This window comes from Amphiura filiformis, chromosome 12, assembly GCF_039555335.1.
Source record: "Amphiura filiformis chromosome 12, Afil_fr2py, whole genome shotgun sequence".
Taxonomy (NCBI): domain Eukaryota; kingdom Metazoa; phylum Echinodermata; class Ophiuroidea; order Amphilepidida; family Amphiuridae; genus Amphiura; species Amphiura filiformis.
The window spans coordinates 2,388,089-2,415,149 of record NC_092639.1 but is presented as its reverse complement, the minus strand read 5'-3'; the positions used below and the strand labels follow the sequence as shown (position 1 = coordinate 2,415,149).

Genomic DNA, 27,061 nt, shown 5'->3' with positions numbered 1-27,061 from the left:
GAAAACGTATCGTTGTAGCCCTAAAATTGCGAATGGAAACACGTACGCGTATAGTGAGATATCATTATAACACTAAATTATGAAACAAAAACACCTTTTGAGAGAAGCTTTACAGGAAACCGTTTTAGTTTTAGTCAAAGGTTGGGGAGTGTTTGCAGTACTTAGATAATGGCACTCACGAATTGAACTAAATTTATACTTTTTAGAGTAAATAGTAAAACAATCCATACAAACCGTTCATATGGTTATAATATTATATACTAAACATACCAGCACCTGTTGAAAGCTAATTAGTTTATGAAGTCGTATGATTAGCAGAAGTGAGTGAAGTAGTGTGCTATCAGCAGTAGATAGTAGATGAAGTAGTGTACTATCAGCAGTAGAGAGTTGATGAGTGTGCTATCAGCAGTAGATAGTAGATGAAGTAGTGTGCTATCAGCAGTAGGTAGTAGATGAAGTAGTGTGCTATCAGCAGTAGATAGTTGATGAAGTAGTGTGCTATCAGCAGTAGATAGCAGATGAAGTAGTGTGCTATCAGCAGTAGATAGCAGATGAAGTAGTGTGCTATCAGCAGTAGATAGCAGATGAAGTAGTGTACTATCAGCAGTAGATGCTATCAGCAGTAGATAGTGGATATGAAGTAGTGTGCTATCAGCAGTAGATAGCAGATGAAGATGCTATCAGCAGTAGATAGCAGATGAAGTAGTGTGTTATTATGGCAGTATATAGATAGTTTTAGAAGTAATATATGATATCAGCAGTAGATGGTTGATTAAGTGATATGCTGTCAGTAGTAGATAGTGGATTGAGTAGTGTGCTATCAGAAGATAGTGTGCAATTAGCAGCAGATGGCTATGAAGTAACAGAAGTAATATATGCTATCAGCAGTAGACAGTTGATGAATTGATGTGCTATCAGGAGTAGATAGTTGATAATATGCAGAAGTAAGTTCACCAGATGGTGTGTTTTTGATGTACGAATCAAATTCTTTATTTACAAAAGAGTAATCAACTCAAGAACCACAATTCCTTCCAACCTATATGAGAACAACAACATTTGAATCCCTTGCTAAAATCACTATGTGGTGTATAAATTACAATTTCGTTACAAATTACTTTCAATATTTTAGCAAATGTATAATAAAAATAATGTCGCGTGTTATAAAGGTTAATGAAGAACAATATCTAAATAATAATAAAAAAATATTTGTTTGGAGAAAAATATCAGTATCGACCACGATGGGATTCGAACCCACAATCTTCCGATCCGAAGTCGGACGCCTTATCCATTAGGCTACGCGGCCAATTACGATAGGAGTTTTAGTGATCACCGATGTGACCTTTCTATACACAAGCACCAGTGTTACATAATAAGAGGAGCGTATAATTTTATCTAATATCTATGCTCAAATTCAAGTCGAAAGGATTGATATTTTTCAGTAGTGAAGAAAGCCGATTAATTGATTAATTATTGCTGACGAAATAGTGTACTGTCAGCAGTACATAATACAGGTCTGTTCCTGGTCATCGGTACATAATTTACATAACTCTCAAAGAAAGGCGTTGTTTTTAGATATAGCTGAAAACGGAAGAACAACTTGCACAGTTTTGCTAGTCCATTCGAATATTTAGGCAAAAATCATATTAAATCGAATCATGATGCAGTCATGTCTACAGTAGAATTCATCTCGACCTTTGCAGGACTTAACCCCATTAAAAGCTATTAAACCAAGATAACACTCATTGAAACAGCTCAACTGATTAAATCGGATCTTCTCTGGTTGTGCCAAGTGACTGTTTTCATGTGCGATATCGCAATAAAGCTGGTATTCATAGCTTCAGTTGGGTAACCGATTATAAAGGAAACGAAAGGAAACAATGTTATGTGTGGCTTTGTTCACGAAATCAGACAATGTCGTGCTTTTTGTAAACCAGCATTCTTGAAAATGAGCAACATAATGATTTTTGACTTAACACGGTTTAGAAATAATTTCTTCATATTTTTGGTGTTATCTGTCGTTTACATGTCCTTCCTAAAACACAAAAGTACGACCCTCTCCAAACACCTAAATTAGCTAAAAATTTAGGACATGTTACAAAACTTTATTTTCTAGAACCTATTTAGAATAATTTAAATGTAGCTTTTACCGGTTTTTTTGTGGCATCCTTCAGAAGTGAGCGGTCCGATACCAATATTTTCGGTCAAATCTCCATTCAAATAACACGGGGAGTTGGCTAGCTATGCCTTGCCCTCACTCATATTTTACAAAAGTACGACCATTTCTGAACATCTAACCTAGCTGTAATTTTAGGTCATGTTAGAGAAATATATTTGCTAGAAGTTTTGGAGAATAAATAATAATATTGGCTGGTTATTTTTCACACAGTGATGTTAACTAGGCAAGTGTCCATTCTCCCAACATACATCATTTGTAGGGGTCACGCGTCAATGGTGAGAGCACTGTGTATTGTGTATAGGAAAACGGACAGTAACTGCAGTATGTAATGAAATAGTGTGCTACGAGTAGCAGATAGCTAATGAGGTTACAGAAAATGATGTGCTATCAGCAGTAGATAGTTGATGAAGTAGTGTACTGACATCAGTAGATAGTTGGTGAAGTAATGTGCTATCAGCAGTAGATATAGTTGATAAAATGATGTGCTATCAGCAGTAGATAGTTGATGAAGTAGTGTACTGACATCAGTAGATAGTTGGTGAAGTAATGTGCTATCAGCAGTAGATAGTTGATGAAGTAGTGTACTGACATTAGTAGATAGTTGGTGAAGTAATGTGCTATCAGCAGTAGATAGTTGATGAAGTAGTGTACTGACATCAGTAGATAGTTGGTGAAGTAATGTGCTATCAGCAGTAGATAGTTGATGAAGTAGTGTACTGACATCAGTAGATAGTTGGTGAAGTAATGTGCTATCAGCAGTAGATAGTTGATGAAGTAGTGTACTGACATCAGTAGATAGTTGGTGAAGTAATGTGCTATCAGCAGTAGATAGTTGATGAAGTAGTGTACTGACATCAGTAGATAGTTGGTGAAGTAATGTGCTATCAGCAGTAGATAGTTGATGAAGTAGTGTACTGACATCAGTAGATAGTTGGTGAAGTAATGTGCTATCAGCAGTAGATAGTTGATGAAGTAGTGTACTGACATCAGTAGATAGTTGGTGAAGTAATGTGCTATCAGCAGTAGATAGTTGATGGAGTAGTGTACTGACATCAGTAGATAGTTGGTGAAGTAATGTGCTATCAGCAGTAGATAGTTGATGAAGTAGTGTACTGACATCAGTAGATAGTTGGTGAAGTAATGTGCTATCAGCAGTAGATAGTTGATGAAGTAGTGTACTGACATCAGTAGATAGTTGGTGAAGTAATGTGCTATCAGCAGTAGATAGTTGATGAAGTAGTGTACTGACAGCAGTAGATAGTTGGTGAAGTAATGTGCTATCAGTAGTAGATAGTGGATGAAGTGAGTTCATCAGATATGTGTTTTGATGTATGAATCAAAACTATTTGTTTTAAGATATGGTATTTTGGGGCATTACCTCAAGAATTATATTTCCTCCGACCTATACGGCAACAACAACATTTGAATCTCTTTGTAAAATCCCTTATGGTGTATGCATTAGTTTCTCAAGAAATTCCTTTTTTTTTTTTTTAGCAAAAATAATAAAATAAAAATAATAGTGGTTAACAAAAAACAATTATATTTAAATAATAATAAACAAAATTAGTTTGGATAAAACTAAAGTTAACGACCACGATGGGACTCGAACCCACAATCTTCCGATTCGAAGTCGGACGCCTTATCCATTAGGCTACGCGGCCAACTACTTACGGTGTATGAATATTAGTTTCTCACGAAATTACTTTTTTCAATTTAGCAAAAATAATACAATTGTGTCGTCATAAAGGTTAACAAAAAACAATGATATGAATAATAATTTTAAAAAAATTAGTTAGGATAAAACTATAGTTAACGACCACGATGGGACTCGAACCCACAATCTTCCGATTCGAAGTCGGACGCCTTATCCATTAGGCTACGCGGCCAACGCTGGTCACCGATGTATATCCCTTCTATAAATTAGCATCAGTGTTACATATAAAAGAAAACCTCTTTCGATGGGCATTGTTTCAGAGGTGCGTTTGTGTAATTTTATGTAAAATCTATGCTCAAATTCCGTTCGAATTAGTGAAGAAAGCCAATTATTGATTAATTATTGCTGACGAAAAGTGTACTCATATAGTCGTACATAAGTCTGTTCTTGGTCAAAAAATATATAATTTACATAACTCACCAAGAAAAGAGATTTCTTTAGATATAATAGTTGGAAAACGACAGAACCAAGCGTTCAATTTTGCTAACATGTGAATCAGTCATATAATAAATTTAATATGTAGTAATTTTATGGTAAATTTCTTTGCAGGAATGGTGAGTCACCAAATTCAAAAAGCACATTCGTTGTTTCATGTGTTGTTTCATTCTTTGAGACATGTGTTTGCATTTGAAAACATTCATAGACAATTAAGTGTTTTATTTATAAATGTTAAAACTATCTAGATATGTGTACTTGTCCATTCGAATAAGTATTTGGGAAAAATCATATTAAATCGAATAATGAAGTAGTGTGCTATTACAGACTTGACATTTAGTATGGAATATTTTTTTTCGCAAAACTCCAAGACTGGTCTGGAAGGGGTCTGCATAAACCTCACGGGATGAATATTAATTGGGATGTGTCGGGAGATGGTGTAAAGTAATTTTTTGACAGAAAATGTGCTTTCCATTAGTTTAAATTATGATTCTCATGATGTTGTGATTTACCCTAAAATGGCGGATTTATGTAGACTGAATTTGAATTTTGTGGGGGTTAAAATTTCTGAATTTGAGCAACATTATTCTGATATTATCAAATTTATTGAGGTTTGAGGTGATATTGACTGAACCTAAATACCAATATGTGTTCGTCAGAACTGAAATACATTTGTAATCTACCAGTTTTGAAAGTGGGAGGAGCTTTAAAAATATGGCTCTGAAAAGTGGCACGCACTCAGACATATTGAATGGCCCCTGGGGCCAAATGTTATAAACTAACTGTACACAAAGAAAGAGCGAGAATTCATTGGACAACCAAGAATCCGTGCAGTTAATTTGTACCTTAAGTTTATAACATTTGACCTCAGGGAGGTCATTCAAACTTTCAGAGTACGTACCACTTTTAAAAGCCATATTTTAAGCTCCTCCCATGTTCAAAAAATTGATACATTGCAAGTGTATTTCAACTGTGATTAATGTCAACTGCTGATGAAGTTTAGGAAATATCACCTCAAACCCCTATAAATTTGATAATAACAGAACAATGTTGCATCAAGTCCGGAATTGTGTGCACCACAAAGCTCAAATTCAGCCTCCCTAAATCCGCCATTTTAGGCAGATTCGCTACATTATGAGAACCATAATGTTAACTCATGTAAAGCACATTTTCTATCAAACAATTATTTTACACCATCTCCCGACACACCCCAATTAATATTTATCCCGTGGTGTTCATGCAAACCCCTTGCAGACCAGTCTTGATATTTTTCGAAAAAATATTCCATACTAAATGTCAAGTCTGTAGTAGCAGATAGCTCATGAGGTTGCAGAAATAATAATATGTTATCAGCAGTAGATGTGTACTGTCAACAGTAAATAGTTGATGAAATGATCAGCAGTTGATAGTTGATAAAATGATTAGCAGTTGATAGTTGATGAAATGATCAGCAGTTGATAGTGGATGAAATGATTAGCAGTTGATAGTTGATGAAATGATCAGCAGTTGATAGTTGATGAAATGATTAGCAGTTGATAGTGGATGAAATGATTAGCAGTTGATAGTTGATGAAATGATCAGCAGTTGATAGTGGATGAAATGATTAGCAGTTGATAGTTGATGAAATGATCAGCAGTTGATAGTTGATGAAATGATTAGCAGTTGATAGTTGATGAAATGATCAGCAGTTGATAGTTGATGAAATGATTAGCAGTTGATAGTTGATGAAATGATTAGCAGTTGATAGTTGATGAAATGATTAGCAGTAGATAGTTGATGAAATGATCAGCAGTTGATAGTGGATGAAATGATTAGCAGTTGATAGTTGATGAAATGATCAGCAGTTGATAGTTGATGAAATGATTAGCAGTTGATAGTGGATGAAATGATTAGCAGTTGATAGTTGATGAAATGATCAGCAGTTGATAGTGGATGAAATGATTAGCAGTTGATAGTTGATGAAATGATCAGCAGTTGATAGTTGATGAAATGATTAGCAGTTGATAGTTCATGAAATGATCAGCAGTTGATAGTTGATGAAATGATTAGCAGTTGATAGTTGATGAAATGATTAGCAGTTGATAGTTGATGAAATGATTAGCAGTAGATAGTTGATGAAATGATCAGCAGTTGATAGTTGATGAAATGATCAGCAGTTGATAGTTGATGAAATGATTAGCAGTAGATAGTTGATGAAATGATCAGCAGTTGATAGTTGATGAAATGATTAGCAGTTGATAGTTGATGAAATGATTAGCAGTTGATAGTTGATGAAATGATTAGCAGTAGATAGTTGATGAAATGATCAGCAGTTGATAGTTGATGAAATGATCAGCAGTTGATAGTTGATGAAATGATTAGCAGTTGATAGTTGATGAAATGAACAGCAGTTGATAGTTGATGAAATGATTAGCAGTTGATAGTTGATGAAATGATTAGCAGTTGATAGTTGATGAAATGATTAGCAGTTGATAGTTGATGAAATGATTAGCAGTTGATAGTTGATGAAATGATTAGCAGTTGATAGTTGATGAAATGAACAGCAGTTGATAGTTGATGAAATGATTAGCAGTTGATAGTTGATGAAATGATTAGCAGTTGATAGTTGATGAAATGATTAGCAGTTGATTGTTGATGAAATGATCAGCAGTTGATAGTTGATGAAATGATTAGCAGTAGATAGTTGATGAAATGATCAGCAGTTGATAGTTGATGAAATGATTAGCAGTTGATAGTTAATGAAATGATTAGCAGTTGATAGTTGATGAAATGATTAGCAGTTGATAGTTGATGAAATGAACAGCAGTTGATAGTTGATGAAATGAACAGCAGTTGATAGTTGATGAAATGATTAGCAGTTGATAGTTGATGAAATGATCAGCAGTTGATGAAATGATTAGCAGTTGATAGTTGATGAAATGATTAGCAGTTGATTGTTGATGAAATGATCAGCAGTTGATAGTTGATGAAATGATTAGCAGTAGATAGTTGATGAAATGATCAGCAGTTGATAGTTGATGAAATGATTAGCAGTTGATAGTTGATGAAATGATTAGCAGTTGATAGTTGATGAAATGAACAGCAGTTGATAGTTGATGAAATGATTAGCAGTTGATAGTTGATGAAATGATTAGCAGTTGATAGTTGATGAAATGATCAGCAGTTGATAGTTGATGAAATGATTAGCAGTTGATAGTTGATGAAATGATTAGCAGTTGATAGTTGATGAAATGAACAGCAGTTGATAGTTGATGAAATGATTAGCAGTTGATAGTTGATGAAATGATTAGCAGTTGATAGTTGATGAAATGATTAGCAGTTGATAGTTGATGAAATGATTAGCAGTTGATAGTTGATGAAATGAACAGCAGTTGATAGTTGATGAAATGATTAGCAGTTGATAGTTGATGAAATGATTAGCAGTTGATAGTTGATGAAATGATCAGCAGTTGATAGTTGATGAAATGATTAGCAGTTGATAGTTGATGAAATGATTAGCAGTTGATAGTTGATAAAATGAACAGCAGTTGATAGTTGATGAAATGATTAGCAGTTGATAGTTGATGAAATGATTAGCAGTTGATAGTTGATGAAATGATTAGCAGTTGATAGTTGATGAAATGATTAGCAGTTGATAGTTGATGAAATGATTAGCAGTTGATAGTTGATGAAATGAACAGCAGTTGATAGTTGATGAAATGATTAGCAGTTGATAGTTGATGAAATGATTAGCAGTTGATAGTTGATGAAATGATCAGCAGTTGATAGTTGATGAAATGATCAGCAGTTGATAGTTGATGAAATGATTAGCAGTTGATAGTTGATGAAATGATTAGCAGTAGATAGTTGATGAAATGATTAGCAGTTGATAGTTGATGAAATGATCAGCAGTTGATAGTTGATGAAATGATTAGCAGTTGATAGTTGATGAAATGATAAGCAGTTGATAGTTGATGAAATGATCAGCAGTTGATAGTTGATGAAATGATCAGCAGTTGATAGTTGATGAAATGATCAGCAGTTGATAGTTGATGAAATGATTAGCAGTTGATAGTTGATGAAATGATTAGCAGTTGATAGTTGATGAAATGATTAGCAGTTGATAGTTGATGAAATGATTAGCAGTTGATAGTTGATGAAATGATTAGCAGTTGATAGTTGATGAAATGATTAGCAGTAGATAGTTGATGAAATGATTAGCAGTTGATAGTTGATGAAATGATCAGCAGTTGATAGTTGATGAAATGATTAGCAGTTGATAGTTGATGAAATGATCAGCAGTTGATAGTTGATGAAATGATTAGCAGTTGATAGTTGATGAAATGATCAGCAGTAGATAGTTGATGAAATGATCAGCAGTTGATAGTTGATGAAATGATCAGCAGTTGATAGTTGATGAAATGATCAGCAGTAGATAGTTGATGAAATGATTAGCAGTTGATAGTTGATGAAATGATCAGCAGTTGATAGTTGATGAAATGATTAGCAGTTGATAGTTGATGAAATGATTAGCAGTAGATAGTTGATGAAATGATTAGCAGTTGATAGTTGATGAAATGATCAGCAGTTGATAGTTGATGAAATGATTAGCAGTAGATAGTTGATGAAATGATCAGCAGTTGATAGTGGATGAAATGATCAGCAGTTGATAGTGGATGAAATGATCAGCAGTTGATAGTTGATGAAATGATTAGCAGTTGATAGTTGATGAAATGATGTGCTATCAGCAGTAGATTTATTGATGAAGTAGTGTGCTATCAGCAGTAGATAGCAGATGAAGTAGTGTGCTATCAGCAGTAGATAGCAGATGAAGTAGTGTGCTATCATCAGTAGATAGCAGATGAAGTAGTGTGCTATCATCAGTAGATAGCAGATGAAGTAGTGTGCTATCAGCAGTAGATAGCAGATGAAGTAGTATGCTATCAGCAGTAGATTTATTGATGAAGATCAGCAGTAGATAGCAGATGAAGTAGTGTGCTATCAGCAGTGGATAGCAGATGAAGTAGTATGCTATCAGCAGTATATAATTGATGAAGAAGTGTGGTATTAGCAGTAGATGAAGTGATGTGCTATCAGCAGTAGATACTTGAAGTAGTGTGCTATCAACTTTGAATTAGATTGTAGGATATTATGGGGTTTTTTTTATGTAAGAATCAAACTATTTGTTTTTAAAAAAGTGGTATTTTGAGGCATAACTCAAGAACCAAATTTCCTTCCGACTTATACAGCAACAACAAGAACATTTGAATCCCTCGGTAAAATCCCTTATGGTGTTTGTATTAGTTTCTCAAGAAATTACTTTCAATATTTTAGCAAAATCGTGTCGTCATAAAGGTTAACAAAAAGCCATATGTCACAAAAAAAAAAAAAAATATGTTTGGATAACAATAATGTTCTCGACCACGACGGGATTCGAACCCACAATCTTCCGATCCGAAGTCGGACGCCTTATCCATTAGGCTACGCGGCCAACTACGACAGACATTTTAATGATCACCGATGTATCCTTTCTATTATACTAGCATCAGCAGTAAGTTTAAAGAAAGTTTCTTTCGTGGGGCATTTTGAGGCATTATATTTAGAAGTGCCTTAGAATTTTATGTAAAATCTATGCTTAAATTCAATTTGGAAGGATTAACAAATTTAAGTAGTGAAGAAACCCAAGTAATTGAATAATTGTTGCTGACCATACTGCAGTTACTGTTCACATGATGCAGTCATGTCTACAGTAGAATTCATCTCGACCTTTGCAGGACTTAAACCCCATTAAAAGCTATTAAACCAAGATAACACTCATTGAAACAGATCTTCTCTGGTTGTGCACATGTGTCTGTTTTCAATGTGCGATATCGCAATAAAGCTGGTATTACAGCTTCAGTTGGGTAACCGATTATAAAGGAAACGGAAGGAAACAATGGTATGTGCACCTTTGTTCACGAAATGAGACAATGCCCTGCTTTTTGTTAACCAGCATTCTTGAAAATGAGCAACATAATGATTGTTGACTTAACACGGTTTGGAAATAATTTCTTCATATTTTTGGTGTTATCTGTCGTTTACATATCCTTCCTAAAACACAAAAGTGCGACCCTCTCCAAACACCTAAATTAGCTAAAAATTTAGGACATGTTACAAAACTATATTTTCTAGAATTTCATAGAATAGTTTAAATGTAGCTTGTACCGTTTTTTTTTTGTGGCATCCTTCCGAACGGAGCGGTCCGTTACCAATATAGCTCAATATTTTCGGTCAAATCTTCATTCAATTGACACGGGGAGTTGGCTAGCTATGAGCTAGCTATGCTTTGCCCTCACTCATATTCTACGAAAGTGCGACCCCTTCTGAACATCTAACCTAGCTGTAATTTTGGGTCATGTTAGAGAAATATATTTGCTAGAAGTTTGGAGAATAATTAAAATATTGGCCGGTTATTTTTCACACAGTGATGTTAACTAGGCAAATGCAATATACTTCTTCATACACTATTTGTAAAGCTCGCGCGTCAATGGTGAGAGCACTGTGTATTGTGTATAGGAAAACGGACAGTAACTGCAGTATGATTTTCCTATACATAATACACAGTACTCTCACCATTGACGCGTGACCTCTACAAACAGTTATGTTATAGGTATATGGGCATTGCCTAGTTAACGTCACTGTGTGAAAATAACCGGCCAATATTTAAAGTACTCTCTGAAATTCTAGAAAATATAGTTTTGTAACATGTCCTAAATTTTTAGCTAATTTAGGTGTTTGGAAATATCCGCACTTTGGTGTTTTAGGAAGGATATGTAAACGACAGATAACACCAAACAAAATGAAGAAATTATTTCCAAACCGTGTTAAGTTTACAACCATTATGTTTCTCATTTTCAAGTCTGCTGGTTAACAATATGCAGACTATTGTCTCATTTCCGAAACAAAGGCCCAAACAGTATTGTTACCTTGCGTTTGCTTTATAATCGTTCACCCAACTGAAACTATAATACCAGCTCATTGCAATATCGCACAGGTAAAACAGAAACATGTGCAGTGTGGATTTAACCAGAGAAGATCTGATTTAACATAGTTGAGCTGTTTTCAATGAGTGTTATCTTGGTTTAAAAGCTTTTAATGGGGTTTAAGTCCTGCAAAGGTCGTGGTGAATTCTACTGCAGACAAAACTGCATCATGCAAAATAGTATTCTCACAGCAGTCTATTGCTGGTCATCCATCAGTGCATAATTTACATAACTCGCCAAGAAAGGGGATTTCTTTAGATACAGGGTGTATCAAAATGATTGGTACAAATCAGCTTTGTCATCTAATGAATTGCCTGCTTCTTTTAAATTCAACATTAAATCCTCTTGAAGTGACAATTTATAGTTTTATGACCTTTTATTACATAACTCTACAAATAAGGTGGATGTTTTGCTGCATTTTGATGTGGCAGTCTTGTCCATACTCACTGGGTATTGATGAGTACCAATCATTTTGATACACCCTGTATTGTTTGAAAACGACAGAATCACGAGCACAATTTTGCTAACAAGTCAACCAGTTATAAAATTAATATAATATCTAGTACTTTAGAGTTAAATAAATTTCTTTGTAGTAAGGATGAGTCCCCAAATTAAAAATATTCATTGTTTCTAAGACATATGTTAGCATTTTGAATGTTCAAAGGAAATTCAGTGTTTTAATTATTACTGTTAAAACTATCCAGATGTGTATAGTAGTCCACTTGAATAAATATTTATAGGAAAAAATCACATTACATCGAACAATGAAATAGTGTGCTATTAGATAGCTCATCATGGAGTTGTAGAATTAATGAAGTAATGTGCTATCAGCAATAGATAGTAAATGAAGTAAGTTCATCCGATATCATGTTTTTTGATGTATAATGAATCAAACTATTTGTTTTAAAAGTGGTATTTTGGGGCATAACTCAAGAACCAAATTTCCTTCCCACCTATACGGCAACAACAACATTTGAATCCCTTGGTAAAATCCCTTATGGTGTACAAATTACAGTTTCATAAGAAATTACTTTTAATATTTTATTAAATATAATAAAATCATGTCGTCATACACTCTTAGAAAAAATGGTTCTTAGTAGAACCTAAAATGGTTCTTGAGCTGTCCTGTACGTGGAACCTTAAATTGTTCTACAAAGAAGAGAAAGAACCATTTTAGACCTGAAAAGGGTTCGGGAAAGAAAGAACCATTTTAGACCTGAAAAGGGTTCATGAAAGACCAAAAAGAACCATTTTAAATGAAAAAGAACCTTTATCAATCAAAAAGAACCATTTTTGGTTCTTTAAATTTTCAAGAATACTTTTCTCTTGAGAGTTCTACATACAGGACAGTCAAGAACCTTTTTTTCTAATGTAAAGGTAAAACAAAAAACAATAATTTGTATCTCAATTGTGAAAAAATTTAGTTTTGAGGAAAATATTGGTATCGACCACGATGGGATTCGAACCCACAATCTTCCGATCCGAAGTCGGACGCCTTATCCATTAGGCTACGCGGCCAACGATTGATAATTTTATGATCACCGATTTATCCTTTCTATAAATTAAGGGGGTACTACACCCCTGTGGTAAATTTGTGACTATTTTTGCATTTTTCTTAAAATATAATAACACACTGGAATCAAAAGTTATGTATATTATTGGGGCAAAGAATTCATGTACTACACTGAAATTTCAGTGACTCAAGACAAGCGGTTCAGTATATATGATAGGAAATGAGGTACATCCTAGCGGTACCTTATTTCTTATCATAAATAACGAACCGCTTGTCTTGGGTCACTGAAATTCCAGTGTAGTAATTGGATTCCTTGCCCTATAATATACATAACTTTTGTTACCACAGTGAAATTAGTTTTTGAGAAAAATGCAAAAAAAACACATAAATTTATCGAGGGGTGTAGTACCCCTTAACATAAGTGTTACATATGTCATGATATGCCGTTAAGTTTAAATGATATTTCTTTCGGGGCATTTTGAAGCATTATATTTAGAAGTGCGTTAGAATTGTATGTAAAATCTATGCCCAAAATCAAGTTGAATTGAAATGATTGACAATTTTAAGTAGTGAAGAAAGCCAATTAATTAATAAATTAAATAATTAGTGCACTCACTGCAGTAGATAGTATAGTTCTTGGTCATCAACACATAATTGACCTATAAAAAACTCACCAAAAAAGGAGGTTTCTTAGATAGCTGGAGAACAGCAGAACCACGTGCATAATTTCGCCAACAAGTGAACCAGTCATATAATTAATATAATATTTTAGAATTTAATGGTAAAATAAAAATGTTTGTAGGAACGGTGAGTCACCAAATTATAAAAGTACATTCATTGTTTCAGAGACATATGTTAGCATTTTGAATGTTCATAGGAAATTAAGTGTTTTATTTATTAATGTTAAAACTATCTAGATGTGTATATTAGTCCATTCGAATAAGTATTTAGAAAAAAAAAATAACATTAAATTGAATCATTTCCCGCCCGGTTCACCCTCCCAGTAAAGAATCCAATTACAAAAATGATCCATATCGCCCAGCCTTATTCACCAGAACGGCAAAAGAGAACGGAGCCAAGTGACTGCGCTCTCTCATCTCATATATCGCTGCTACAATCAGTTCGCCCAGCGGCTAAATTTTGGCGCGTGATTTTCCCGCGTATGATAATATAAAACAAAACCAGGAGTCAGTTTGGTGCATAGATTTGTCCTATTAAGACATGTTCAGTTATGCTCCTTCGTCCCGTCGGCAATGAAATCGTGTTTTTGTACAAATCGTCTCTAAGAGTATAATCAGTTCCCTTCTGTTATATAGGTGTGACTCGGGCTTACTTAAATTAATTGGCTCCAACGGCAGCCATAGGGCGTGGCGTCAAGAACAGCTCGCGGGAGTTTTTGCGCCCTTTTTAAAAGAGCCTTTTTATACATGTGACAAGAACGAAATCTTATTTCTTTAAAAGCGTAATATAAGCAACGATATGCCTCATGGCCTGATAGGGAGTGATATTAGCGAATACAAACAACTTATGAGTGTGTCATACATGGGCTTGATACTAATATGTTGGGAAAATATTAAGAAATTAAAATTATTACTAATGTATCATTGCTAATTTCACGAACGATTGGTAAGTACCAACTACTAAGTTTAGAAATTGCCATTTATTTTGACTAACATATCATGGTGCTTATTTGATATATACTAACGGTTGTATTTAATAATATACAGTTTATAAATACATATTTATTTAAGCGTATACACATAAGCCTCCTAATTTTTCATAATTAGTTGCTGATGTCATTTATTACGTTAAACAAATTACCGCCTTTCGTTTTTGATTTGAGATCAAGAAAAAAAAAGAAGAAATTTTCAAGCAAAAAGGATGGCAGTATTTTTCCAAAGATTTTTCTCATACATTTTGTTTGCAAACAATATAAAATCACTAACTAGGCCTATCCTATTAAAATCAATCTATAATTTTCCTAAAACTATCAATTTTCACACCTAAGTTTCTCTGCCCTGATTTGACAATAAGTATAGGTAATTTGTGACTTCTCCCTAGTCCGAAGGGTCGCTACGCTAGTCCGAAGGTCCTCTAGTCCGAATTGTCACTAGTCCGAAAACCAAATTAAGTTCGCTAATCCGAAGGTTCTCTAGTCCGAATATAGAATAAGGGTTACTGTTAGGTTTTAGGGTTAGGGTTAGGATTTAGTGTTCGGGTTAGGGTTAGGGTTCAGGGTTAGGGTTTAGAGTTATAGGGTTAGCGAGCCTTATTCTATATTCGGACTAGATAACCTTATTTTATTATTCGGACTAGCGAACCCTCGGACTAGAGAACCCGATATTCGGACTAGTGAACCTTTTTCAGAATTCGGACTATCGAATTGTAAATTACTAGCGAACCTTCGGACTAAGGAACTTTCGGACTAGGGAACCTTCGGACTAGAGAGTGGCACCATACGTCTCTAAAAATAAAAATAGATAAAAATAAAACCGCATTTCACATTTAGGAATTTAGGCCATAGGAAACAACAACTTTTTAAACCTTAATGCACGTCTTTTTAATGCATAATAATCTCAAAATGAGCAAAACATCGTCTTCAATATCTCATAATCATGCATTCATCCATCGATTGTTCAAATTAACCAATGAATGTAATGAATATGGCAGGTACGGAACTCAATGCTCATTCTATTCAAATCTGAAAGCATCTTTAATCTTTCATGAAATGCCATCAAAAAGCATTTTAAAACGTCTTGAACATAACACAGAACAACACCTTTGAAAGCACGCATAGCATGCAGAATGTATCACACTATTGTCTTGATCCTATGTGGGCATTAGTAAGGCACCCTGCTGGCGCCGTGAAGAACACTACCTGTCGTAAATATAGAAACACTCTATGAATGACTAAAGAAACATTATCAAGGCTTGGGACCCACCATTAGATGATCTGTTATGGCCGTTAAAATTGTGTGATAGTTGCCAGTAGTATCGAGGAAAATTGGCGCGCTAGAAGGAAATAAATCCCGCCAAAAGTAGGTCAAACTGAAAAAGGGCAGAGAGTTGATTGATTGGATCGCTTTATGTCGGTAAGGTTGTGTAGAGAGGTCATAGTGGTTAAAATGAAAAGATTGACCCAAATGAAAATTGGACGAGATGCTGATCCTGATATATACATCTCGTCTACTTGTTGGGTTATTAAGTTAGGCTGACCTGGTGGTGTTGGGTTCTTGGAGGAGATATTGAGTCGGTTTTAAATTGGTTGTGAACTCAATTTTAAGCTTCATTGATGTTTATAGGGAATGGAGACGGATGGTGGTAAATCCGTGAGTAGAAACTAGTTGAGTAATGATTAAAATATGGTCAGTTCAAAAACACATTATTTTATTAACTATCTACTTCTGATAGCAAACTACTTCATCAACTATCAGTAGTAGATAGTAGTGCGCTATCAGCAGTAGATAGTGCATGAAGATGTGGGCTATCAGCAGTAGATAGTTGATGAAGTAGTATGCTATCAGCAGTAGATAGTAGATGAAGTAGTGTGCTATCAGCAGTAGATAGTTGATAAAGTAGTGCGCTATCAGCAGTAGATAGTGGATGAAGTAGTGTGCTATCAGCAGTAGGTAGTAGATGAAGGAGTGTGCTATCAGCAGTAGGTAGTAGATGAAGGAGTGTGCTATCAGCAGTAGATAGTTGATAAAGTAGTATGCTATCACCAGTAGATAGTGGATGAAGTAGTGTGTTATCAGCAGTAGATAGTGGATGAAGTAGTGTGCTATCAGCAGTAGATAGTGGATGAAGTAGTGTGCTATCAGCAGTAGGTAGTAGATGAAGGAGTGTGCTATCAGCAGTAGATGAATAGTGGATGAAGTAGTTTGTTATCAGCAGTAGGTAGTAGATGAAGGAGTGTGCTATCAGCAGTAGGTAGTAGATGAAGTAATGTGCTATCAGCAGTAGGTAGTAGATGAAGTAGTGTGTTATCAGCAGTAGATAGTAGATGAAGTAGTGTGCTATCTGCAGTAGATAGTTGATAAAGTAGTGCGCTATCTGCAGTAGATAGTTGATAAAGTAGTGCGCTATCAGCAGTAGATAGTTGATGAAGTAGTGCGCTATCAGCAGTAGATAGTGCATGAAGATGTGTGTTATCAGCAGTAGATAGTTGATGAAGTAGTGCGCTATCAGCAGTAGATAGTGCATGAAGATGTGGGCTATCAGCAGTAGATGCGCTATCAGCAGTAGATAGTGCATGAAGATGTGTGTTATCAGCAGTAGATAGTTGATGAAGTAGTGCGCTATCAGCAGTAGATAGTGCATGAAGATGTGTGTTATCAGCAGTAGATAGTTGATGAAGTAGTGCGCTATCAGCAGTAGATAGTGCATGAAGATGTGTGCTATCAGCAGTAGATAGTTGATGAAGTAGTGCGCTATCAGCAGTAGATAGTGCATGAAGATGTGTGTTATCAGCAGTAGATAGTTGATGAAGTAGTGCGCTATCAGCAGTAGATAGTGCATGAAGATGTGTGCTATCAGCAGAAGATAGTGCATGAAGATGTGTGCTATCAGCAGAAGATAGTGCATGAAGATGTGTGCTATCAGCAGAAGATAGTGCATGAAGATGTGTGCTATCAGCAGAAGATAGTGCATGAAGATGTGTGCTATCAGCAGTAGATAGTTGATGAAGTAGTGTGTTATCAGCAGGAGATAGCAGATCAAGTAGTGTGTTATCAGCAGTTGCTATACACTGCAAAAACAAGTGTTTATATTTAAACACCATATTGTGTTTATCAGAGCAACACTTAATAAACACATAATTCATGTTAATGGTTCTAACACTAATGTTCATAAATTAACACTTGGTGTTATATTACAAACATTAGTGTTTGTAATATAACACCAAGTGTTAATTTATGAACATTAGTGTTAGAACCATTAACATGAATTATGTGTTTATTAAGTGTTGCTCTGATAAACACAATATGTGTTAGAACCATTAACATTAGTGTTAGACCATTAACATGAATTATGTGTTTATTAAGTGTTGCTCTGATAAACACAATATGGTGTTTAAATATAAACACTTGTTTTTGCAGTGTAGTTAACGAAGTTGACTATCTATACACTATATCGATATAGTTCATGATGACGTAGTTTTCTACCAACTGCATTTATTGATAAATTTGTCCACTATATAGCTACTTCATCCACTGATAGCTGATAACACTACTTCATCCACTATACTCCATCTGCTATCTGATAACACATCTACTATATCATTACTACTTCACTGCTGATAGCACACTACTATCCACTATCTACTACTGATAGCACACTACTTCATCTACTGCTGATAGCTCACTATTTCTGCTGATAGCACTACTTCATCCACTATCTACTGCTGATAGCACACTACTTCATCTACTATCTACTGCTGATAGCACACTACTTCATCTACTATCTACTGCTGATAGCACACTACTTCATCTACTATCTACTGCTGATAGCACACTACTTCATCTGCTATCTACTGCTGATAGCACACTACTATCTGCTATCATCTGCTGCTATCTGCTGCTGATAGCATACTATACTTCATCTGATATCTACTGCTGATAACACACTACTTCATCAACTCTATACTGCTGATAACACACTACTTCATCGGCTATCTACTGCTGATAGCACACTACTTCATCCACTATTTACTGCTGATAGCATACTACTTCATCCACTATCTCCTGCTGATAACACACTTCTTCATCTACTATCTACTGCTGATAGCACACTACTTTATCTATTATCTACTGTTGATAACACACTACTTCATCCACTATCTACTGCTGATAACACACTACTTCATCCACTATCTACTGCTGATAACACACTACTTCATCAACTATCTACTACTGATAGCACACTACTTCATCCACTATCTACTGCTGATAACACACTACTTCATCAACTATCTACTACTGATAGCACACTACTTCATTCACTATCTACTGCTGATAGCACACTACTTCATCCACTATCTACTACTGATAGCACACTACTTCATCAACTATACTGCTGATAGCACACTACTTCATCAACTATACTGCTGATAACACACTACTTCATCCACTATCTACTGCTGATAACACACTACTTCATCGACTATCTACTGCTGATAACACACTACTTCATCAACTACCTACTGCTGATAGCACACTACTTCATTAACTATCTACTGCTGATAGCACACTACTTCATCGACTATCTACTGCTGATAGCACATTACTTCATCAACTACCTACTGCTGATAGCACACTACTTCATTAACTATCTACTGCTGATAGCACACTACTTCATCGACTATCTACTGCTGATAGCACATTACTTCATCAACTACCTACTGCTGATAACACACTACTTCATCCACTATCTACTGCTGATAACACACTACTTCATCGACTATCTACTGCTGATAACACACTACTTCATCAACTACCTACTGCTGATAGCACACTACTTCATTAACTATCTACTGCTGATAGCACACTACTTCATCCACTATCTACTGCTGATAACACACTACTTCATCGACTATCTACTGCTGATAACACACTACTTCATCAACTACCTACTGCTGATAGCACACTACTTCATTAACTATCTACTGCTGATAGCACACTACTTCATCGACTATCTACTGCTGATAACACACTACTTCATCAACTACCTACTGCTGATAGCACACTACTTCATTAACTATCTACTGCTGATATCACACTACTTCATCCACTATCTACTGCTGATAACACACTACTTCATCAACTACCTACTGCTGATAGCACACTACTTCATTAACTATCTACTGCTGATAGCACACTACTTCATCGACTATCTACTGCTGATAGCACATTACTTCATCAACTACCTACTGCTGATAACACACTACTTCATCCACTATCTACTGCTGATAACACACTACTTCATCGACTATCTACTGCTGATAACACACTACTTCATCAACTACCTACTGCTGATAGCACACTACTTCATTAACTATCTACTGCTGATAGCACACTACTTCATCCACTATCTACTGCTGATAACACACTACTTCATCGACTATCTACTGCTGATAACACACTACTTCATCAACTACCTATTGCTGATAGCACACTACTTCATTAACTATCTACTGCTGATAGCACACTACTTCATCGACTATCTACTGCTGATAACACACTACTTCATCAACTACCTACTGCTGATAGCACACTACCTCATCAACTCTATACTGCAGAGAACACACTACTTTTTCGGTTGTCTACCGCTGACGATAGCACACTACTTCCTTAATTATATCTAATGTGGATATCATATATTACTTCATAAACTATATCTATTACTTTTTGAGAAAAAAATAATATCTATATACTATATACGGTATAATAAAAGACACACAAAATAGGCCCACGCCATTCATTTGATTGGTCAAACACTTATTTCAATGCAATAAATGCATGGGAGCAGGGCAAGTTTTTGAAAAGTAAATTAACCTTAAGCCGTGAAAAAATTTCATACATTTTATTATCATACAATTATAATTCTCTTCTTGAAACTTGACATTATAGCCGTACATCAGTTCACATCGTAAGTGTCATTTTGAAGAATTGATTATTACTCTCCAATAGAATGCCTCCTATAGAACGAAGATGAATATAATAGAAAATATATAGGTCACAAAACCTGATGATTCAATTAATTTTATCACTATACATGTACCGAAGAGGAAAAGCATGCAGAGATATTACGAAAAACTGTCATAATTAAAAATGGGAAGGGACCAACTCGCTCAGGCTCAGCAGGCTCAGTAATGCTGTAAACAATAATTAGAATTATGAAATTGTGTCCTTTTTATCGCATGTGTTATGCCCTATTTGAGATGACACATAAACAATAATTGCGTGAATCATGTATTCACTGGGATGGGAACTAGATAGGAAGGTGGTAATGTTCATTGTTTGTTTTGTGGTTATCGTGTAACTGATTAAGGGCTGGGGTATGAACGTTTGGACAGTATTTATTCTGGGACATTAGAGCACATCAGACATATCGAATTGCATTCTGAATACGAAGAATGTCATTCTGATATCAAATAATTTTGAATTTTGAAATTCGCAATTTAATACACATTTTATGGCAAATCATTAAAAATTGATATTTTTGATATTTAACAGTATTTGAAGTAAACTTTATAAATCTGATGATTTATACTTAAAGTGTATGTAGGTGGGTTGAAAAGCCGACGATCAATTGAAAATTTTGACCTTTCGTATTGAAGATATGGATTTTTTTCCCAAAACACCAAAAAAAATTAGGTCTTTTTGGGAAAAAAATCATATCTTCAATATGAAAGGTCAAAATTTTCAATTGACCGTCGGCTTTTCCTCCCTGCTACATACACTTTAAGAATATATCATTAGATTTATATAATTTACTTCGAGGACTGTTATATATCAAAATTCGAAAAATATCAAATTTTTATAATTTGTCATAAAATTTGTATTATATTGTGATTTTCAAAAAATGAAAATTATTTGATATCAGAAAGACATGCTTCGTATTCAGAATGCAATTCGATAGGTCTGAGGTGCTCTCATGTCCCACAAAAAATACTGTCGAAACGCCATAAACGCTCATTCTAGATCCCTTAATGAATAAGAGAATATATTCTTATTTGCCATTCTCATGCAGCATGCATGTATATGAAGACCTGAGCGCAAGAAGACCGTAAGTCCACTTGGCCCCTCAACATGTATACACTAAAGTTATGTATAGTTTCTTAGGGTTTTATAATGTTTAATACATGTTCCATGGTGAAAACATCATGAAAGGTTGTGAAAGATTTGTTTTGGCCCCTGAACATGTATAAAACATTACCAAACTATACGAAACTATATTATATAGTTTAGTGTATACATGTTAAGGGGCCAAGTGGACTAACGGTCTTCTTGCGCTCAGGTCTTCATATCGAAATCAATCTAGTATAAAAGCAATATTTTAAATTTCAAAACATGTTTGTGGCGTCTCCATAAAAACAACAACAAAAAAAAAAAATTCGTGAAATTCGTGAAAAAAGCACTCAACTCGAAATCTCCATTTTAAACGACCTGTGTTTGGCCTAAATAAATAAGATGAATAATTATTTACTTTTCACAATCCTATATACTTTGATATAAAACTGTTTTGAAAGTTATATCTGCAGTCGTTGTAATTATGGTAATGCAGATAACTGCTATAATTTAATTCCGTTTCCATCCCCAGAAACCTGGAAACATGTGAACGTCTTGATACACTTCAGCACCATTTTTAGACGGTCCATCAGGCGTAAAATGGAAACCTCTGGCAATGCTTCGTTAACAACACCAAGACTGCATCCCATGTATCGCCGCAAGCACCCGCTTAGCCCCGCACTATATTGGCTTAGGTCTTTACTCAATCAGACAGCAAGGCGACGACGTAGAAGAAGAAGATAGCACTATTACAACATCAACTTAAAGGAGGAATGGAGACTATTTGTGTGGCTTTGCATTCTAAAATGTTGTAAACAAGTACTATGACTAAGAATGAGGTAAAATGTAGAGAAGTAACTAGAGAATTGGGTTTTAAAAAGTTTGTTAAAGGAGCGAATTATATTTGAGAGAAAATATGGGTCACAGTGGTCGTCAAAAGGATAGTCTTTTAGTGCACTCAATCATGTAAGTTTAACATAATGTTCTAAAGTATCCTCCAGGTAGTACCCTTGCACTATAGGATATATAAATAATAACAAAAACCCACTGGAGAACCAGTACAGGATTTTGTAGATAACCTCAAAAGTTTTCCCAGAGTACCTAAAGATCCATTTATAAATTAAGAAATCATTTAGAACCATTTTTCAGAAAGTGTATTTCTGTTTCTTATTATGCCAAACACATTGGGTTATATACATGAACGTTTTTTGACATGTTTGATCAAATAAATTTAAACTGTTCTATTTCTGTGCTTGTAAGGTGGGCATAACTCTCTGGACGCTACTGACCATCTAACAGCATTTCTGATTGGTTGATAACTTGAAATGCTCATTTCAATTGCCAATTATAACTAGGCTTTAAACTATTTATGGTCAAACTTGCATTTGCAGATGATCTTATTAATGCCCTCCTTGATTGGTTCAAAATTAGAGACAATATTCATTTTGGCCAATCGGCAGGTAGTTCTCATGGGGTTAAGGTAGACAAATGTATCATTGTTGGACGGTCAAAATGCAACACATCTTGTGTAAGAGAGATAACAACAGTTACTGTCATCGTTAATCTTAGAATAGATCGTTGCACACATGGACAAGATGGATTTATATCCTTTACGTAATTTTACACGAAATTAGGGTTTAGGTATTTGGGTTAGGATTAGTATATATGGGTTAGGATTAGGGTTAGAGTTAGGGTTGGTGAAGGTTAGGATTAGGATTAGCTTACACGAAATAATTTCATGAAGGATCCGCCACAAGATAATTGAAACACTTGACTCGATGTATAATAAAAACAGGTCCTTACCACACACTTTTAAAACTGTCCCATGTTAAAAACAATATAAATTATTTTAATTATAATGCAAGATGTAATAAAAATAAGCTGGACTTTCAAGGTTTTAAGTGTATGCTCAATAATGTCGTAGAGACTGAAAAACACATTGCAAAGGTAAAATGTATGAATGGAATAAAAGATGGAACTCTATAAATATGTAATAACTGTTACTTTCATAAGTGTAATATAATTGTAATTCCCTTGTTTTGTATATTTGTTGTGGCTCATATAACTATATGTATAACTGAGATCATGTTTGATAAATAAATGCACAGGGCACTTGTGTGTGCTCTGTAGAAAGATAAAAAATGAAAACAATAAATCTGAATACTTTACCCACAAAATAAGCTCTGGCAAATCGTCTATCTGGGAATTAGTATGCGAACACGACATTCAAGCTAAATAAAACTCAAAACCATGGATGGACGTGATCATATTTTCAAACCTGATCATGTCGAGTTACAATATAATATCATATTCGCCCTTTAATGTGGAGTTAATCACATTTGCAATGCCCGTGTCAGTAACCTATTAAATAGGATTCGGGCATCAGTGAAAGCGACGTAAAAGTGTACTATAGGGTCATCTTTACGGCCTGGGGGATCAGTGGAATCACCTTGGCTGGCAACACACAGGGACGTAGCTATGACTAGTTGTTGTATTAAAGCATTGAATAATATCTTGTGATTTAAATGAATATTAAATTAAGTGTATAAATAGCAGTGATTTGTATTTTTATTGGGCGTGCAGTTCATGTTAATAATTGTATATTATTCATCCAGTCATGATGTAGTGCAATGAGGTGCACATTTCCATTTCAGTACAGACAATGTGGTCTGTATGAAGACATTTGCCACGTGCTATCAGCAGTAGATAGTGGATGAAGTAGTGTGATATCAGTAGTAAAGAGCTGATGAAGTATTGTGCTATCAGCAGTAGATAGTGGATGAAGCAGTGTGCTATCAGTAGTAGATAGTTGATGAACGGTATTGTGCTATCAGCAGTAGATAGCTGGTGAAGTAGTGTACTATCAGCAGTAGACAGTTGATAAAGTAGTGTACTATCAGCAGTAGACAGTTGATAAAGTAGTGTACTATCAGCAGTAGATAGTTGATGAAGTAATGTGCTATCAGCAGTAGATAATGTGGATGAAGTAGTATGCTATCAGCAGTAGATAGTTGAAAGTATGTGTTATCGGCAGTAGGTGAAGTAGTGTGCTATCAGCAGTAGATAGTGGATGAAGTAGTGTGTTACCTGCAGTCTATAGTTGATGAAGTAGTGTGCTATCAGCAGTAGATAGTTGATGAAGTAATGTGCTATCAGCAGTAGATAATGTGGATGAAGTAGTATGCTATCAGCAGTAGATAGTTGAAAGTATGTGTTATCGGCAGTAGGTGAAGTAGTGTGCTATCAGCAGTAGATAGTGGATGAAGTAGTGTGTTACCGGCAGTCTATAGTTGATGAAGTAGTGTGCTATTAGCAGTAGATAGTGGATGAAGTAGTGTGTTATCAGCAGTAGATAGTGGATGAAGTAGTGTCATATCAGCAGTAGATAGTTCATGAAGTATATGTGCTACCCGCAGTAGATGTTTGTTGAATTTATAGTGTGCTATCAACAGTATATAACTAGAAGGGACGAAGTAGTGTGTTATATCATCAGCAGATAGTTGAAGTAGTGTGCTATCAGCAAGTAGATAGTTGATGAATTCGTGTGCTATCAGCAGTAGATACAGTTGATGAAGTACTGCTGCTATCCGCAGTAGATAGTTGATCGAGCAGTTTGCAATCAGCAGTAGATAGTTGATGAAATACAGTGTTATACCAGTATAATTATATATAGTTGATGAAGTTGCAGAATATATATATGCTACCAACCGTAGATAGTTGATGGAGTAAATTCAGCAAATGTTGTGTTTTTGGATGTGTGAATTAAAGTGGTACTTTTGGACATAATTCAAGAACCACAATTCCTTCATTTGAATCCCTTGATAAAATCCCTATTAGTATAGAGTGATTAGATTACAGTTTCATAACAAATTACTTTCAATATAATATTTTAGCAAGTGTATAATAAAATTGTGCCCGTCATAAAAGTTAAAGGGACATTTCGTGACCCACAGCCTCATCCCCTACTTTTCTAAAATAAAGAACAAAGAAAAATATAGGCCTAAATAATAATTTAAAAAATTATTTTCAGAAAAAATGTCGGTATCGACCACGATGGGATTCGAACCCACAATCTTCCGATTCGAAGTCGGACGCCTTATCCATTAGGCTACGCGGCCAGGTACACATCTTGATGATCGCCTATATGTCCTTTATATACACTAGCATCAGTGTTACATACGTACGTCTTTCAGTTTAAAGCCATACATTTCTGTAAAAATAGATTAGTATTTATTTTCCATAAAATGTTAGCTTTTACTGTCAGATATGTCCCTTTTAATTTTGAGCCGAACAAGTGAGGTAAAGCATAGAAAATTGGAATTTACTACTAGCGCCCATGCATGTTACTCCCGCGGTTGTAATATGGTACGATCCTCTGGGTGTCGACTAATATTTCCATCGTAATAATAAAACGCCGGTTCCATCGTTTTATTCAAAATCTCGGATTTTGACAAAACTACAGCACCTAATGTCTTGATTTTTGCAGAGAATCTTTATTGACTAAAGTACATCACAATCGTGTAAAAACCAGAATTTAAAATTTTGTTGAGGGCGTTCTCCTCAGCAAATGTTATAATATGGCTTTAAAGGAAATTTCTAACGAGAGGTATTTTGAGGCATTATATTTTCCTCCGACCTATATATGGCAACAACAACATTTGAATCTCTTCGTAAAATCTCTTATGGTGTATGAATTAGTTTCTCAAGAAATTACTTTTTTTCAATTTAGCAAAACTAATAAAATCGTGTCGTCATAAAGGTTAACAAAAAACAATATCTAAATAATAATAACAAATTTTGTTTGGAGAAAATCATCGTTATCGACCACGATGGGATTCGAACCCACAATCTTCCGATCCGAAGTCGGACGCCTTATCCATTAGGCTACGCGGCCAACGCTGATCACCGATGTATATCCTTTCTATAAATTAGCATCAGTGTTACACCTATCAAAGAAAATTTCTTTCGATGTGCATTTGAGGCATTGTTTTTAGAAGTGCGTTAGAATTTTATGTTAAATCTATGCTCAAATTCAAGTTAAAAGGATTGACAATTTTAAGCAGTGAAGAAAGCCAATTAATTGATTAATAATTGCTGACGAAATAGTCTAGATAACTGACAGTGTAGTGCGCTATCAGTAGTTGATGAAGTAGTGTGCTATCTGCAGTAGATAGCGGATGAAGTAGTATGCTATCAGCAGTAGATAGTTGATGAAGTAGCTTGTGTGCTATCGGCAGTAGATAGCTGATGAAGTAGTGTGCTATCAGCAGTAGATAGCTGATGAAGTAGTATGCTATCAGCAGTAGAGAGTTAATGAAGTAGTGTGCTATCAGCAGTAGATATTGATGAAGTAGTGAGCTATCAGCAGTAGATAGTTGATGAAGAAGTCTGCTATCAGCAGTATACAGAGTAGATGAAGTAGTGTGATATTAGCAG

The 27,061-nt window shown here is 35.0% G+C and overlaps 7 non-coding genes across 7 annotated transcripts; all 7 read right to left on the bottom strand.

Moving 5' to 3' along the window:
• Positions 1–1,230: 1,230 nt before the first annotated feature.
• Positions 1,231–1,303, bottom strand: Trnar-ucg (transfer RNA arginine (anticodon UCG)). Its single transcript has one exon. It is a non-coding gene; the product is annotated as a tRNA-Arg (tRNA).
• A 2,461-nt stretch (positions 1,304–3,764) lies between these two features.
• Trnar-ucg (transfer RNA arginine (anticodon UCG)) lies at positions 3,765–3,837 on the bottom strand. The gene has a single exon. It is a non-coding gene; the product is annotated as a tRNA-Arg (tRNA).
• A 152-nt stretch (positions 3,838–3,989) lies between these two features.
• Positions 3,990–4,062, bottom strand: Trnar-ucg (transfer RNA arginine (anticodon UCG)). Its single transcript has one exon. It is a non-coding gene; the product is annotated as a tRNA-Arg (tRNA).
• Positions 4,063–9,722: 5,660 nt separating this feature from the next.
• Positions 9,723–9,795, bottom strand: Trnar-ucg (transfer RNA arginine (anticodon UCG)). Its single transcript has one exon. It is a non-coding gene; the product is annotated as a tRNA-Arg (tRNA).
• Positions 9,796–12,771: 2,976 nt separating this feature from the next.
• On the bottom strand, positions 12,772–12,844 carry Trnar-ucg (transfer RNA arginine (anticodon UCG)). Its single transcript has one exon. It is a non-coding gene; the product is annotated as a tRNA-Arg (tRNA).
• A 12,826-nt stretch (positions 12,845–25,670) lies between these two features.
• Trnar-ucg (transfer RNA arginine (anticodon UCG)) lies at positions 25,671–25,743 on the bottom strand. The gene has a single exon. It is a non-coding gene; the product is annotated as a tRNA-Arg (tRNA).
• Positions 25,744–26,446: 703 nt separating this feature from the next.
• Positions 26,447–26,519, bottom strand: Trnar-ucg (transfer RNA arginine (anticodon UCG)). Its single transcript has one exon. It is a non-coding gene; the product is annotated as a tRNA-Arg (tRNA).
• Positions 26,520–27,061: the final 542 nt, after the last annotated feature.